Here is a 13,586-nt window from a genome sequence, read left to right as displayed (position 1 = left end):
TTTCTGAATAATCAAACAAATGTATATAAAGCCAATCACAGACATTGAGCAGCAAACTGCATAAATATAATTAAGCCTGTAGAAGTATATTATGTATACTGTATATACCCCTGTTAATTAAATACAATGATAAAGTATAATAAAACAAATGAAACATATGTGCTCAAGCTTATGAAATTAAAATTCATTCACTCATTCATCCTTCAACTATATTTTTAGCATCCACCATGAACAGGCATGTTTATGATTCGTGTCCAACTATAGTGAACAGGATCTACAAGATCCTTGCTCTACTGCAACTTACATTTTATAAGTAGAAGAGAACAATAAATATGTGCATATTAAATGGACACATCACATATTAAAATGACAATACTTTTTGATGTGTTGGGTTTAAAAATACACTAATAACATTAATTCATTTTATTTTAAAGCTTTAAAAAAATGTAGCCAAAACACTAAAAAATTACATATGTTGCTCACACTTGTGGTGTAAGTTACTTTCTATGGGACAGGACTGATTTAGACACCCTTCTTTCTACTTACCACATTTTTTACCCTGTCCCAAGTAGGCAGACAACTATGCCTCCAACATACTGACAAAAGACAGTGTGGTCTATAAAGAGCTTGAATTGGAAAAGCTCTGGAGTTTGAAGCATTTTAAAGCCTAATCCTGAACAGTAAGAGGTCATCAGACATTTGAGGAAAGCCTCAAATGTGAAATCCAGAGGCCAAAATAAAAAGAAAATAAATTTTAAAAGATTTATAGGACATAGAAAAAATGTCCACAAGGAAAAGAAATCCATAATTATTTTCCTTAGAGAAATAAGAAAGTATATATCTTCTATAAAACAAGAATGCAGGTGATAAGAGGAAAGCATTCTGTTAACAAGAATATTGAAATTTTTAATATTGAATTAAAATTCAAAGAAGGTTTTTAAAAATTCAAAGAAGGTTTGGAAGATAAAGCCAAGGAAATAGTCTAGATGATAGAACATGGAGACTAGAAAAAAAATAGATCATTTTCCCATGTGGTCCAATATTTAAATAATGTTCAAGGACTTCTTGAAAAAAACAGGGAAAGAGATGGGATAAAAATCATCAGAGAAATTTTTTTTTCAATTTCTAGAACTGAAAAATCCAAGTCCAGATTGAAAAGTCCAATGAGGCTCCAGCACAGCAAATGAAAAAAGGTGTTAACCTATTTTGCCTCAGGACACATGATTGTGAAATTTCAGTACACTAGAGAAGAAGATCCTGAAAAGTTTTGAATATAAGTGAACACGAACACCTCCCAAAGGATCAATATTAGACTGATATTATATTTTACAATCACAAAGTTGAAAACCAGAAGACAATGGAGGAATTCTGAAGAATTCTGAGGAAAAATTATTTCCAATTTAAAATTCTATACCCAGAAAATATATCCATCATTTGAGAAGGTTGCAGATGTTTAATGTCCCCCCAAATTTAGTCTCATTCATCCTTTCTCAGAAAACTCTTAGAGGCTGAAACTGAAACAAAAAATCAAACCATAAGCCCTCCTTCCCAACATGGCGCAGTCGGTTAACATCACGGAGCTGAATCTGCCGCAACTAGAAATGCTCAAGAACCAGCTGGACCAGGAAGTGGAGTTCTTGTCCATGTCCATTGCCCAGCTCAAGGTGGTTCAGACCAAGTATGTGGAAGCCAAGGACTGCCTGAACGTCCTGAAGAAAAACAACGAGGGGAAATAATTACTTGTCCCACTGACGAGTTCTATGTATGTCCCGGGGAAGCTACATGATGTGGAACATGTGCTTATCGATGTGGGAACTGGCTACTATGTAGAGAAGACAGCTGAGGATGCCAAGGACTTCTTCAAGAGGAAGATAGACTTCCTTACCAAGCAAATGGAGAAAATCCAGCCAGCTCTGCAGGAGAAGCATGCCATGAAACAGGCTGTCATGGAGATGATGAGCCAGAAGATTCAGCAGCTCACAACCCTGGGAGCAGCTCAGGCTACCGCCAAGGCCTGAGAGCTTGTTTCAGAAATGGGGCAGAGCGTGCCTGCTTCTGGGGCCTGGGACTTTGTGGACGTGGTTTCCTGGAATGGGGGAAGAAGAGGGTCTGTGTTTAATGCTAATAAAGGAGCCAGCTAGGCAAAAAAAAAAAAAAATCAAACCAAGAAAGAAAAAGTATGGGATTCAAAAAACAGGGGGATATGAGACATAGAAAGATCAAAGAAATCCCCAGAAGGATGGTGAGAGGAGATTCCAAGGATGACAGCTATGAAGCAGGCCTAGAAAGCAGCAATCCAGAGTGGAGCAAAGGAAAGTGAACTCCAGGAGGAACATACCCCAGAAGAAAAAAAGAGATAAACTCTGTACATATCTGATATATTTGAATATATCAAAAGATACACTGAAAGATTTTTTTCTCGTTTACAGAATTGAGAATGAAATGGTAATTGATTCATAGAAATAAACAAAACAGAGAAAAAAAGTGAGACAATCATCAAGTCTAGGGGAAAACAGCATGCGAGGTAGGAAAGGAAGCACAGTACTTGATGTACTTCACCGTGAATAATAGTTCTCTAGTTAGGATCAAACTGCCAACTTCCGTTGGATCATCTAAAAAGCAAGAGAGTTCCAGAAAAACATCTACTTCTGCTTTATTGACTAGGCCAAAGCCTTTGACTCTGTGGATCACAGCAAACTGTGGAAAATTCTCAAAGAGGTGGGAAAACCAGACCACCTGACCTGCCTCCTGAGAAACCTGTATGCAGGTCAAGCAGCAACAGTTAGAACTGGACATAGAAAACAGACTGGTTCCAAATTGGGAAAGGAGTACGTCAAGGCTGTATATTGTCACCCTGCTTGTTTAACTTACATGCAGAGTACATCATGAGAAACGCCGGGCTGGATGAAGCACAAGCTGGAATCAAGATTGCCAGGAGAAATATCAATAACCTCAGATTTGCAGATGACACCACACTTACGGCAGAATGTGAAGAAGAACTAAAGAGCCTCTTGATGAAAGTGAAAGAGGAGAGTGAAAAAGTTGGCTTAAAACTCTGCATTCAGAAAGCTAAGATCATGGCATTTGGTCCCATCACTTCATGGCAAATAGATGGGGAAACAATGGAAACAGTGAGAGACTTTATTTTCTTGGGCTCCAAAATCACTGCAGATGGTGACTGCAGTCATGAAATTAAAAGACACTTACTCCTTGGAAGAAAAGCTATGTCCAACCTAGAAAGCATATTAAAAAGCAGAGACATTACTTGGCCAACAGAGGTCCGTCTAGACAAGGCTATGGTTTTTCCAGTAGTCATGTGGAGGTGAAAGTTGGACTATAAAGAAAGCTGAGAGCCAAAGAATTGATGCTTTTGAACTGTGGTGTTGGAGAAGACTCTTGAGAGTCCCTTGGACTGCAAGGAGATCCAACCAGTCCATCCTAAAGGAAATCAGTCCTGAATACTCAATAGAAGGACTGATGCTAAAGCTCCAGTACTTTGGCCACCTGATGTGAAGAACCGACTCATTTGAAAAGACCCTGATGCTGGGAAAGATTGAAGGTGGGAGGAGAAGGGGACGACAGAGGATGAGATGGTTGGATGGCACCACCGACTCAATGGACATGAGTTTGAGTAATCTCTGGGAGTTGGTGATGGACAGGGAAGCCTGGCGTGCTGCAGTCTATGGGATTGCAAAGAGTCAGATAGGACTGAGTGACTGAACTGAACTGAACTGAGCTGAGTTCTGATCATGTAAACACTGAATATTTACTAAAAACAGATTTATGTAGAACATATTTGGATAGAGGGATAGTAATGTATGTGTGTGGGGTAGTGATATGTAAGAGAATAAAAATCTGTGGGATGTTAATAGATAAAACCGAAAGACTAAAAAGGGGTTCCCAGGTGGTACTAGTGGTAAAGAACCTGCCTGCCAATGCTGGGGTCATAAGAGACACAGGTTCAATCCCTGAGTTTGGTAGGTCCCCTGGACCCGAAGGCATAGCAACCTGCTCCAGTATCCTTGCCTGGAGAATCCCACAGACAGAGAAACCTGGAAGGCTACAGTCCATAGGGTCTCAAAGAGTCTGACATGACAGAAGCGACTTAGCATGCACGCAAGCAAAGATTGAAATAATAGAAAAAAAGAATTAAAGAAATTGAAATTGCTATCACTGGGAAAGGCCACCCATTACTGTGGTCCATCCAAGTCAATTCTTGTGGTCCAGAGTAGTGAAATGGAGAGGGCTGAAGCCAGCATCTGAAGGAGCAAAGAGAAGAAGATGTACAACACAGGAAATTCCAGAGAAAAAAATTGGAAAGATCATAGAGAAGTAGATCATAAAGAAAAGGAAAATGAGATGTTAAAATAATCAGAATTCTTAATCTTAGAGAAGAAAATGATCAGCCCAGAGGGATGGGATGGGGAGGGAGGTGGGTGGGGGGTCCAGGAAGGGGAACACATGTAGACCCATGGCTGATTCATGTCAATGTATGGCAAAAACTATTACAATATTGTAAAGTAATTAGCCCCCAACTGAAATAAATAAATTTATTAAAAAAAATAAAAATAAAAATAAAAAATAAAAGCAAAAAAAAAAAGAGAAAATGATCAATAATTTCTAGAATATGAAGTTTCTAGACTAGAAAATAGCTATTTTATGCAGCCTTTTAAAATTCTGGAATATAATGAAATGATTTTTAATTCTGTAGATTAGATAGCATGACAATCTACCTGTCAGCAAGACACGTTAAACACTTAAATGATTCCTTGGAAAGGTATTGTGCCTTTTCTTATGATACTTACAAATTTCTCTGAAGGCTATTTAAACCTTCTCATTTTAAGAACACGAAGAATTTATCAGCTCTTTTGCAGTTCTAGTTTTTTTTCCCCAATATGCAGCCAATTTAAAAGCCATATTATTTTTTGAGGCATTTGTAATGTCATTAGAAGTTGTATTGGTTTTCTATTATTTTGTAACAAACTACCACAAACTTAGTGACTTAAAACAACACATATTTATTAAGTTACAGTTTCCACAGGTCAGGAGTCTGGGCATAGCTTACCTTGGTCCTCTGTCAAAGGTCTCACAAGACTGCAATCAAAGCCTCAGATAGGCTGTGCTGTCATTTGGAGGCTCAAGGGGGAAAATCTGCTTCAGAGCTTATTCTGGTGTGGCCAGAATTTCTTTCCTTGGCTGTCTGACTGAGGGCTCCAGCATTTTGCTAGCTGTTAGCTGGAGGGTGCTCTCACATCCAAGAGGCTGATTGAAGTTCCTTGCTGTCTCGGCTTCCTCAGTATGACGGCTGACTTCATCCACCCAGGAAGAAGAGTCTCTCATCTCAGTTGGCTAAAATGGAATCTTAGGTAATATAACCTGATCGTGGGGGCCATAGTCCACTACCATTGCCATATTTGTTTGTTAGAAGCCTGACACTGGTCCTGCTCACACCCAGAGGAAGGAATTACACAAAGACATGGACAGTAGAGAGTGGGAAATCAATGGGACCCACCTTATATCTGTCTGCTTCAGAAGCATAAAAAAATATAGAGAAAGTTAACATTTGCAAAATTTTTGTGTGCAATGTAGTGTTTAACATGATAATTTCTCTACATTTACATATATTTCAAATATTTTAAAGTTTAAAAGCAATTTATTGACAAAACAACTCATAACTCTGCTCTATTTTCATCGTCTCTTTAACTTACAGTGAGTGAACCCAGCTCAGTGATCATGTATGGTGTACATCTTATTTGCCATGCCTGGCACGGTGCCTGACTCAGTAGCTGATCAATGAATGACTGATAATCAAATAGATTCCCTAAAATGTTTCAAAAAATCAGTTGTATTAACATATCCACAAATTCTACTCCAGCTTTACATTGTCAGGACCTGCCATGTAGTTAATGATTGTTACTGTCACTCAGGTACAGGATAACAATAAAAACTCAAATTTATTGACTGCTCACTCTGTCCTAGGCACTTTGACAATAGGTCAAAGAGTATATATGTTTAACTATTTAACTCTGATAACAATTCTAAGGAGGCAATTATATATTTTTTAAATGGTTCATTCCTCTAAAAATCCCATGTTTGTAAGTTTCATAATCTGTAAAGCTGAGATTTAAGCATTTCACGCTTTCTTCTCCCTTTTAAGGTAATGGCTGCCTAAGCAAACAGTAACCATGACATTAAAACATCTTTTTTTTCCTTTGACCTCAGGTGTCCAACAGGTCTTTGCCCTTTGCAAGAAAAGTAGCCTTTCATATGTAAACCAGGAATGATTATTTTATGCATATCCTAAAATGTACTTATAAATAATCATGCATTCAAACATATTAAGTCATTTAAGACTGTAATTAGTCATTGTCAAGTCCAGGCAAACAGCAGGATTCTAATTGGAGAGCACTGTTTGCCCTACTTGTGCCTCAATGAAACTTTCAGAGAAGGGCAGTGTGTGCTTCTTAATCTGTTTTTCTAACAGCTAGTAAATCAATGAAGACGAGGCTGGTGGGTATGATAAATTAATATGCACACTGACAACTTATAACCGTACAATCGCTTAGGGAATTACTATGCGACTATATCCAAGTAATTATATGTTTTAAATGATTTACCTCAATTTGTTAACAATAGCCCCCTAAAATGGAAATAAAAAGAGAAAAAATGCTAATACAGCATGTTATATCAACTTTATGTTGAACTTATTAAGAGGTTGCCCTTTTAATGAAGAATTTAATGAATTAAGAGATTTGTTATGAATAAGCATTCTTACTACTTGTTAAGTATTTGTCACCACAGACCTGTCATAGTCATTCTAATTATGATTAATACCTTATCTTGAATTCCATCTTCATTCACATTTCTGTAACAAATGTAACTTCTATTATATGATCAAGGTTCATGAAAACAGGATGATTTGCCTATGACCTTATATTTTATTCATTTTTACATTCATATTTAACAGATTTCTCTGAAAGTTAACCTTATGCATCTTCTAATTTTTAAAGTGCATGTTATTCTTGACATGCTTTTCAACACTTTATGCTGTTTCAAATCATGGTTATGTACTCAAGATAAATGAAATATCCTAACATTTTGATTATTCTTATATATACCTAGGAGCTGCTATTTTCAGGCGTTATTTAAGAATATTTTTTGTACCCTATGGAAAAGTTACTTTAATTATCTCAAGCATTGCTAACATTCTCAGTGTGGAAGACACAGTTTTATGAAGTTCAAAGAACCATGCATTAAAATTTTCAGATTTTTCACTGTAGTTTGTGTATAAACCGTGGCAAATACGGAGCTTTTTTGTAGGTGGGTTTTTTTTTTTAGTGGTACAACACAATCCACATCCACATGATATTATGTCATGTGTCACAGATATCTTCCTTTTCAGCTCTTTCTTTTTTTCCTTTAAATCTTTTCTACTTACTTTTCTCCCTTTTTTTTCTTTTTGTCCTATTTCTGTCCCTGTTTCACTTCTTTGAATTTTTTCCTCCATCTTACTTGTTCTTCCCTTCTCTGCAGTTCCCCTTTGTCCTTATTTCTACAGACATGTTCTCACCATTTGCATTCTCTTCTTTGTCCTGTTCCCCTCTCATCCTTTCCTTTTTAGCCCCGTTCATTGCCCCAAGGGAGTTCGTACTCTCCACCTTTGTAAAAGGCGATAAGCCATCTTTGCATTTGATTTTTGTGGTTTTAAGAGTCCTCAGTTATTCACACTACCAGGTGTTAAAAGCTCTGAAAGGAAGTAAAAGTAATAATATGACTTATTTTTGTACCCTTTTATTAGATTAAGAGAATCTCTACGAGAGTATAAAGGCTTATGTTAACTAATAAGCTCACTGGTGTCATCAGGAAAATTAAGCCAATTAATTAGGGGCAATAATAATAACAGTAATAGTAACAATGGGCTGAAAGAAAACCAGATCATTTATCAGACATGAAGTGTGCTCTCCTAAGGGCTTGGTATCACAGAGGGGCAGCTTCTTTAGCAGGAAGAAGCTCTCTGGTCCCCAGAGCCACTGGATCCTTCCCAGTCTCTGGTGTTGATGAGGAACACTCCACACACACATCATCAAGGCATTTGTAGTAAGCCAGGTAGTATGAACGAAGTGTATGCAAATCGGAGAAATGAACCCTCTCCAGAGGTCTTCCAAATCACTCAATTCTTGAAGCAATTAGCATAGTCTATTTCCCCTTAAACTAGATGCATTTATATTTTCTTCATCATTTGAAGCATGTCTTCACACATTTCAGATTCTCCATTATAAGCAGAGATAAGTACTATGCACTTATTGCTGAAATCAGCGGAATAAAGTCAAACACTCGTTGTATGCAATATTCTAATGTTGTAAAGATCTGATGAGTTTTCCCTTAAAAAAAATACTGCAAAACAGACTACATTTTAATTACATTTTCTCAGAGGTATCTGGGGGAAGGAGGGTCCTGTGTTTAAGAGTGTTTAATGTACTTAAAAATTGTATCTTCTAGCAGTCTCCAGTACTGATTTAACAGGTCTGATCTTGTGATAAGAATCCCATATCATATTTATGATGATGGCTTATTTGAGAATGAGGCTAACTCTAATAAGAGGCAATTGCTTTGATGAGAGTGACAATTATATCACTTGAACCAACACATCAACAGCTGTCTCTTCTTATCGACAATAAACTCATTGCTTTGGAAATAAATTTAATGTTGTTATCTCAGATGTTGGTCATCATTCATGAACAAGCCCTCTCTAACTTAGGTGTGTCCCTAATCTTGCAAAAACAAAGTAGTAAATTGAATGCCAGAGATAAAACAGAATTTCTCATTCACCAAAATTCTCAGTTTCCATAAATCCCAAATCTTTGCTCTAAATTCAAGTAAGTAGAAAGAACGAGTAAATATGGAGTCTCTACACATGACAGACTGTGCTATAACTGATTTTATTTTAATCAAATTCTTTTATTTCTTCTACAAATCTTTTGTAGTAAGAGCTATTAAGTACTGAAATGGCAAAAGTGCCAAAGGTAGGGAAGCATGGCAAATTTCTATGTGCTTCATGATCTTTTGGTAAATTTTACAAAATTGAAATTTTTTAAAAGGTAACTCTTTTGTTGAGAGAAAGAGTAATGAGAAGTACACTTCACAAATCTAACGTCACTAAGTTGACAGAGTACAAAGCCAGCACAAAGTAAAATATGTATTAGTCAATAAATAATGTTGAGACAACAGTTCAGGTAACTGTAAACAAAACCCCACAAACCTTTGCCTGAGTTCTAATATCATTACAAATTCCAAATGGACATGTGGAATCAAAATAACAAAAATAAACTTTCCCTAACTTATAGGTATTTTGATTTGAGAAATAGAGTTTCAAAATTTTTTTTTATTTCTATGAAGAATATTAATAAAACTGCAAAGTATATAAAATAAAATATTGATTATATCATGTCTAAATACATATTTTATTTGTAGATTTTGTTCATCCATCTGTGTATTTGGCAGTCAGTGCCAATGTATAGTTTGGCAAATTACATTCGGTTTATAAACTTCTCATCAAAGAAAATGAGATTTTATCAGCTAGATGTCCTGACACCTTGACACAACATTGCTAAAAAGAGGTGTGATTTGCTTACCTGTAATATTGAGACTTTCATAGTGCAAGCTTTGGAACATTTTTCATTTTCTGCAAAACCTGCAGAGACACTTAATGAAATTTTTGACTTTATAGAAATGAAAGGAGTTAGCTTCCTGAAAAAAGTGCCTACAAGATGACAATCACTGATGCTGAGAAAAGATGTTAAAATGTTGACCTGGCATAAAAATCAGATTTTTGAGGTGTGAGACAAGCAGAAAGTCCTTATTTTGTTTGAAAATATATTGAGAATGAACATTGAGTAAGGAATTACAGTAAAATATAATTTAGTTGCCGTTTAGTGACTTCAGGTAATATTACACAGAGCAGCCACGCCCTTACCAAAACAGGTTTAATTTTCTCTGAAGAGGTCATAAAGAGCCTTGTAAAGATGGATTGATTGTTTCGTCACCTAACTTTTCATATTATGTGTCAGTTGCAAGGAAAAAATGACTCTTTTTTTGGAACCAAACTGCCTCAGAACTAGAAAAATCTGCCACCAGAAAAAGGCAGTCAAGAATGAGGGCTTCCTCGGTGGTCCAGTGGTTGACTACATGCTCCCAACGTGGGGGGTGTGGGTTCAATCCCTGGTCGGGGAATTAAACTCCCACATGCTGTCAGGCACAGCTAGAAAAACCCAATAAGAATAATGAAATAATTTTTTTTTTTTTTTAAAGAAAAAGGCCACCAAGTTAAACAGGACCTTTCCAACTTCTTTACTGAAAGTGTGACTTATTTGAGCACTTCCTTTCATTTCATACGTTCAAATTAGCTCTGTACTTTAAAACCATTTGTCTTGAGAAAGAGAGGCTTAATTAATGATGATATTTAATGTGCTTCAGAGTTTTAAAAATGATGGACAATGTAGATATGGATAGCCTGTAATGACGAAATTATAGATGCAAACTATCTGACAATAGCTGATCCCCAGAATAAGCTGTAGGTGCAGAGTTCAGTTCAGTTCAGTTCATTTCAGTTGCTCAGTCGTGTCCGACTCTTTGCGACCCCATGAATCGCAGCAGGCCAGGCCTCCCTGTCCATTACCAACTCCCGGAGTTTACTCAAACTCATGTCCATTGAGTTGGTGATGCCATCCAGCCATCTCATCCTCTGTCGTCCCCTTCTCCTCCCGCCTCCAATCCTTCCCAGCATCAGGGTCTTTTCCAATGGGTCAACTCTTCGCATGAGGTGCAGAGTAGTTAGGTATTACTAGAGGCTACAAGTCTAAATGATACTGTTAGTAACTTTTTAAAAGAAACTTAAATACAATAGGAATAATAAAGGATATTACCTTTATTAATTAAAAAATGATAAAATGTTTCTGTCTCATGATACAGCAGAGCTTCCCTGGTAGCTCAGATGGTAAAGAATCCGTTTGCAATGCGGGAGACCTGGGTTTGGTCCCTGGCTTGGAAAGATCCCCTGGAGGAGGGTATGGCAACACACTCCAGTATTCTTGCCTGGATAATCCTGATGGAAGGAGTCCGATGAGCGACAGTCCATGAGGTGGCAAAGAGTCGGAAATGACTAAGCAACTAAGCACAACACAACAGCATGATACGGTAAGATATTTTACTCTTTCTGTTGCCTTTTCCATAACACTGCTTTGAACTACCTGCAGCCTGGAGGATGTCCCTTTTAAAACAAAATTTTACCGGGGTATAGTTGATTTACAATGATGTGTTAGTTACTAGGTATTCCATGTACAAATGCCTTTGTTGGGAGGCTATTCCACTTGACTGACATCTGCTTTTTTGATTAAAGCAGATCTGCAAGTCAAAGTGTATCTTACTTTTGACTGTATTCAGTTTTACCACCACCGAAACAAAAAAGGACATCCTATTGACATATACACACTACTATATATAATGTAGATAACTAATAAAGACCTACTGTATAGCACAGGGAACTTTACTGAATATTCTGTAATGACCTATCTGGGAAGAGAATCTAAGAAAGAATGGATATATGTATATATGTGACTGATTCACTTTGCTGTACACCAGAAACTAACACATCATTGTAAATCAACTATACTCCAGTAAAAAAAATTTTAAATAGAAAATCTCCAGGCTGCAACAGTTCAGAGACGTGTTATGGAAAGGGCAACAGAAAGAGTAAAACAGCCTATTGTATCATGGGACAGAAAGAAACATCTCATCACTTTTTAAATTAAATAAAGGTAATATCTTTTATTATTTCTATTGTATCTATGTCCTTTTAAAAAGTCATTTATGTAGCTTACGAATGCACAATAAAAATCTAAAAAATGTGAAATCCAATAAAGGGCTTTTAAAAAGAGTCTCATTAAATTGCTGTACCAAAAAACAGAAACAGACATTATAGCTCCAGGTATGTTGAGCCTTTGTAACTCTCCGCTCCCCAGTAGCTCCCCCCTCACAGACTCAGGTGGTAGGTGTGGCTAACAGCAGGTGCTCAGTAAATATTAGCAGTTGGGATTATGATCCTCAGGTAGAAGGCTTATTGTCCTGCCCCCTCCCTGGTATAACAGTTGTGCAGCTGCTCGACCCAGGACAAGTCTCCCTGTCCCATCACTAAGGTGAGTCCAGAGAAGGGACTTACAGCCCTGCCTGCTCAGGAGTGTGACCTGGGCCAGGGAGGAGGAGCTGAGCCTGTGCCGGGAAAGATAACCCAGAGCCCCAAGTTGGAGGTGGGGGGCACCTGGATGGCAATGCCAGTGTGGGTGGGACAAGGAGGGGTCAGTGCCCAGCAGGGCAGTTAGGGCTTTGAAAATCATTGTTTCTAGCAGAGTTTGGAACTCACCTATCCGAGAAAACCCTCATGCAGGAGGAGAAGCAATCGGAGGACACTGGAGAGCTTCCTGAGGAGGGGGTGTGAGGCTGCAGGAGAGAGGGTGGGGATGGGGAAGGCCCTGCTCAGGCAATCATGACCAAGGCCATGGGAGTAAGGGTCGGGGGTCTGATCTTGGAGCTGGAGGGGTGGGGGGAAAGAAAGAGACATCCTAATATACTGTTACAAATTCTCACACATCATATATAATTTATTTAATTAATCCTATTATTCACCTCAAAGTATTGTTAGCTGGGCTTATTTTTGTTTGGTGTAAATAACAGTTTTCATTTAACATAAAAGTAAAACAGAATATACAATTTCAAGTAAGCACCTGTTTTCATATTTTTATGTTTAAACATAAGTGTAATAGCATAAAAACATAGAAACACATTTGGAAATAGTTATTTATTATGTGCTATTATGGTGTTTGGGGGTATTTTTAATCTGGTGTATCTGTGTCCTGGGTTGACTCTCTAAGAAGTTGCTCACCATCCTAGATAGGGTTCTTACATGTCAGTCCAAGGCTCCCAAAACGCATGTCCCAGGGGAGAGCCATCCAGGTGAAAACTGCATTTACTTGTAGGACCTGGCGTCAAAAATCTCACGTCTTCATTTGTGCTGTACTCTATTCTTTAGAAGCAAGTTATTAAATCTGGCCCACATTCAATGAGAGAATTAGACTCCATCTTTTGATAAGTGTCAAGTTGTAAATATTTTTTTTATTGCATAACAAAATGGTTGTTATTATATATCCATCTTTTTCATATTTTTTCATTATGATTTATCACAAGATATTGAATATATAGTTCCCTGTACTATACAGTAGGGCCTTGTTCTTTAATCATTCTGTATATAATAGTTTGCATCTGCTAATTCCAAACTCTGTCCATTCCTTACCCACGTAAGAGCCCATCCTTTAGCTGAAAGCCACAGAGTGGCTCAGTAATGCCACATGGAGCCAGAATAATCATCCATCCCAGTCCTTCTCAAATTCCTGATCCAAGAAATGATGAAATAAAATGGAATGGCCACTATTGAGCTGCTAACTTTTGGAGATGTTTCGTATGCAGCCATAAGTAATCAGGATGACCCCATACTCTTCATTCCACATTCATCAGCTGTTAACATTTTGTCACATTTT

The 13,586-nt window shown here is 37.5% G+C and overlaps 1 pseudogene across 1 annotated transcript; it reads left to right on the top strand.

Annotated features, from left to right (window-relative positions):
- Positions 1–1,539: 1,539 nt before the first annotated feature.
- On the top strand, positions 1,540–2,177 carry LOC145538473 (prefoldin subunit 5 pseudogene; annotated as a pseudogene). The gene has a single exon (XR_014076880.1). The product of XR_014076880.1 is annotated as a prefoldin subunit 5 pseudogene (transcript).
- The last annotated feature ends 11,409 nt before the right edge of the window (positions 2,178–13,586 follow it).

This window comes from Giraffa tippelskirchi, chromosome 1 (genome assembly GCF_054371585.1).
Source record: "Giraffa tippelskirchi isolate mGirTip1 chromosome 1, T2T-mGirTip1v1.2.pri, whole genome shotgun sequence".
NCBI classification, from domain to species: Eukaryota; Metazoa; Chordata; class Mammalia; order Artiodactyla; family Giraffidae; genus Giraffa; species Giraffa tippelskirchi.
This window is presented reverse-complemented; position numbering and strand designations above follow the sequence as displayed.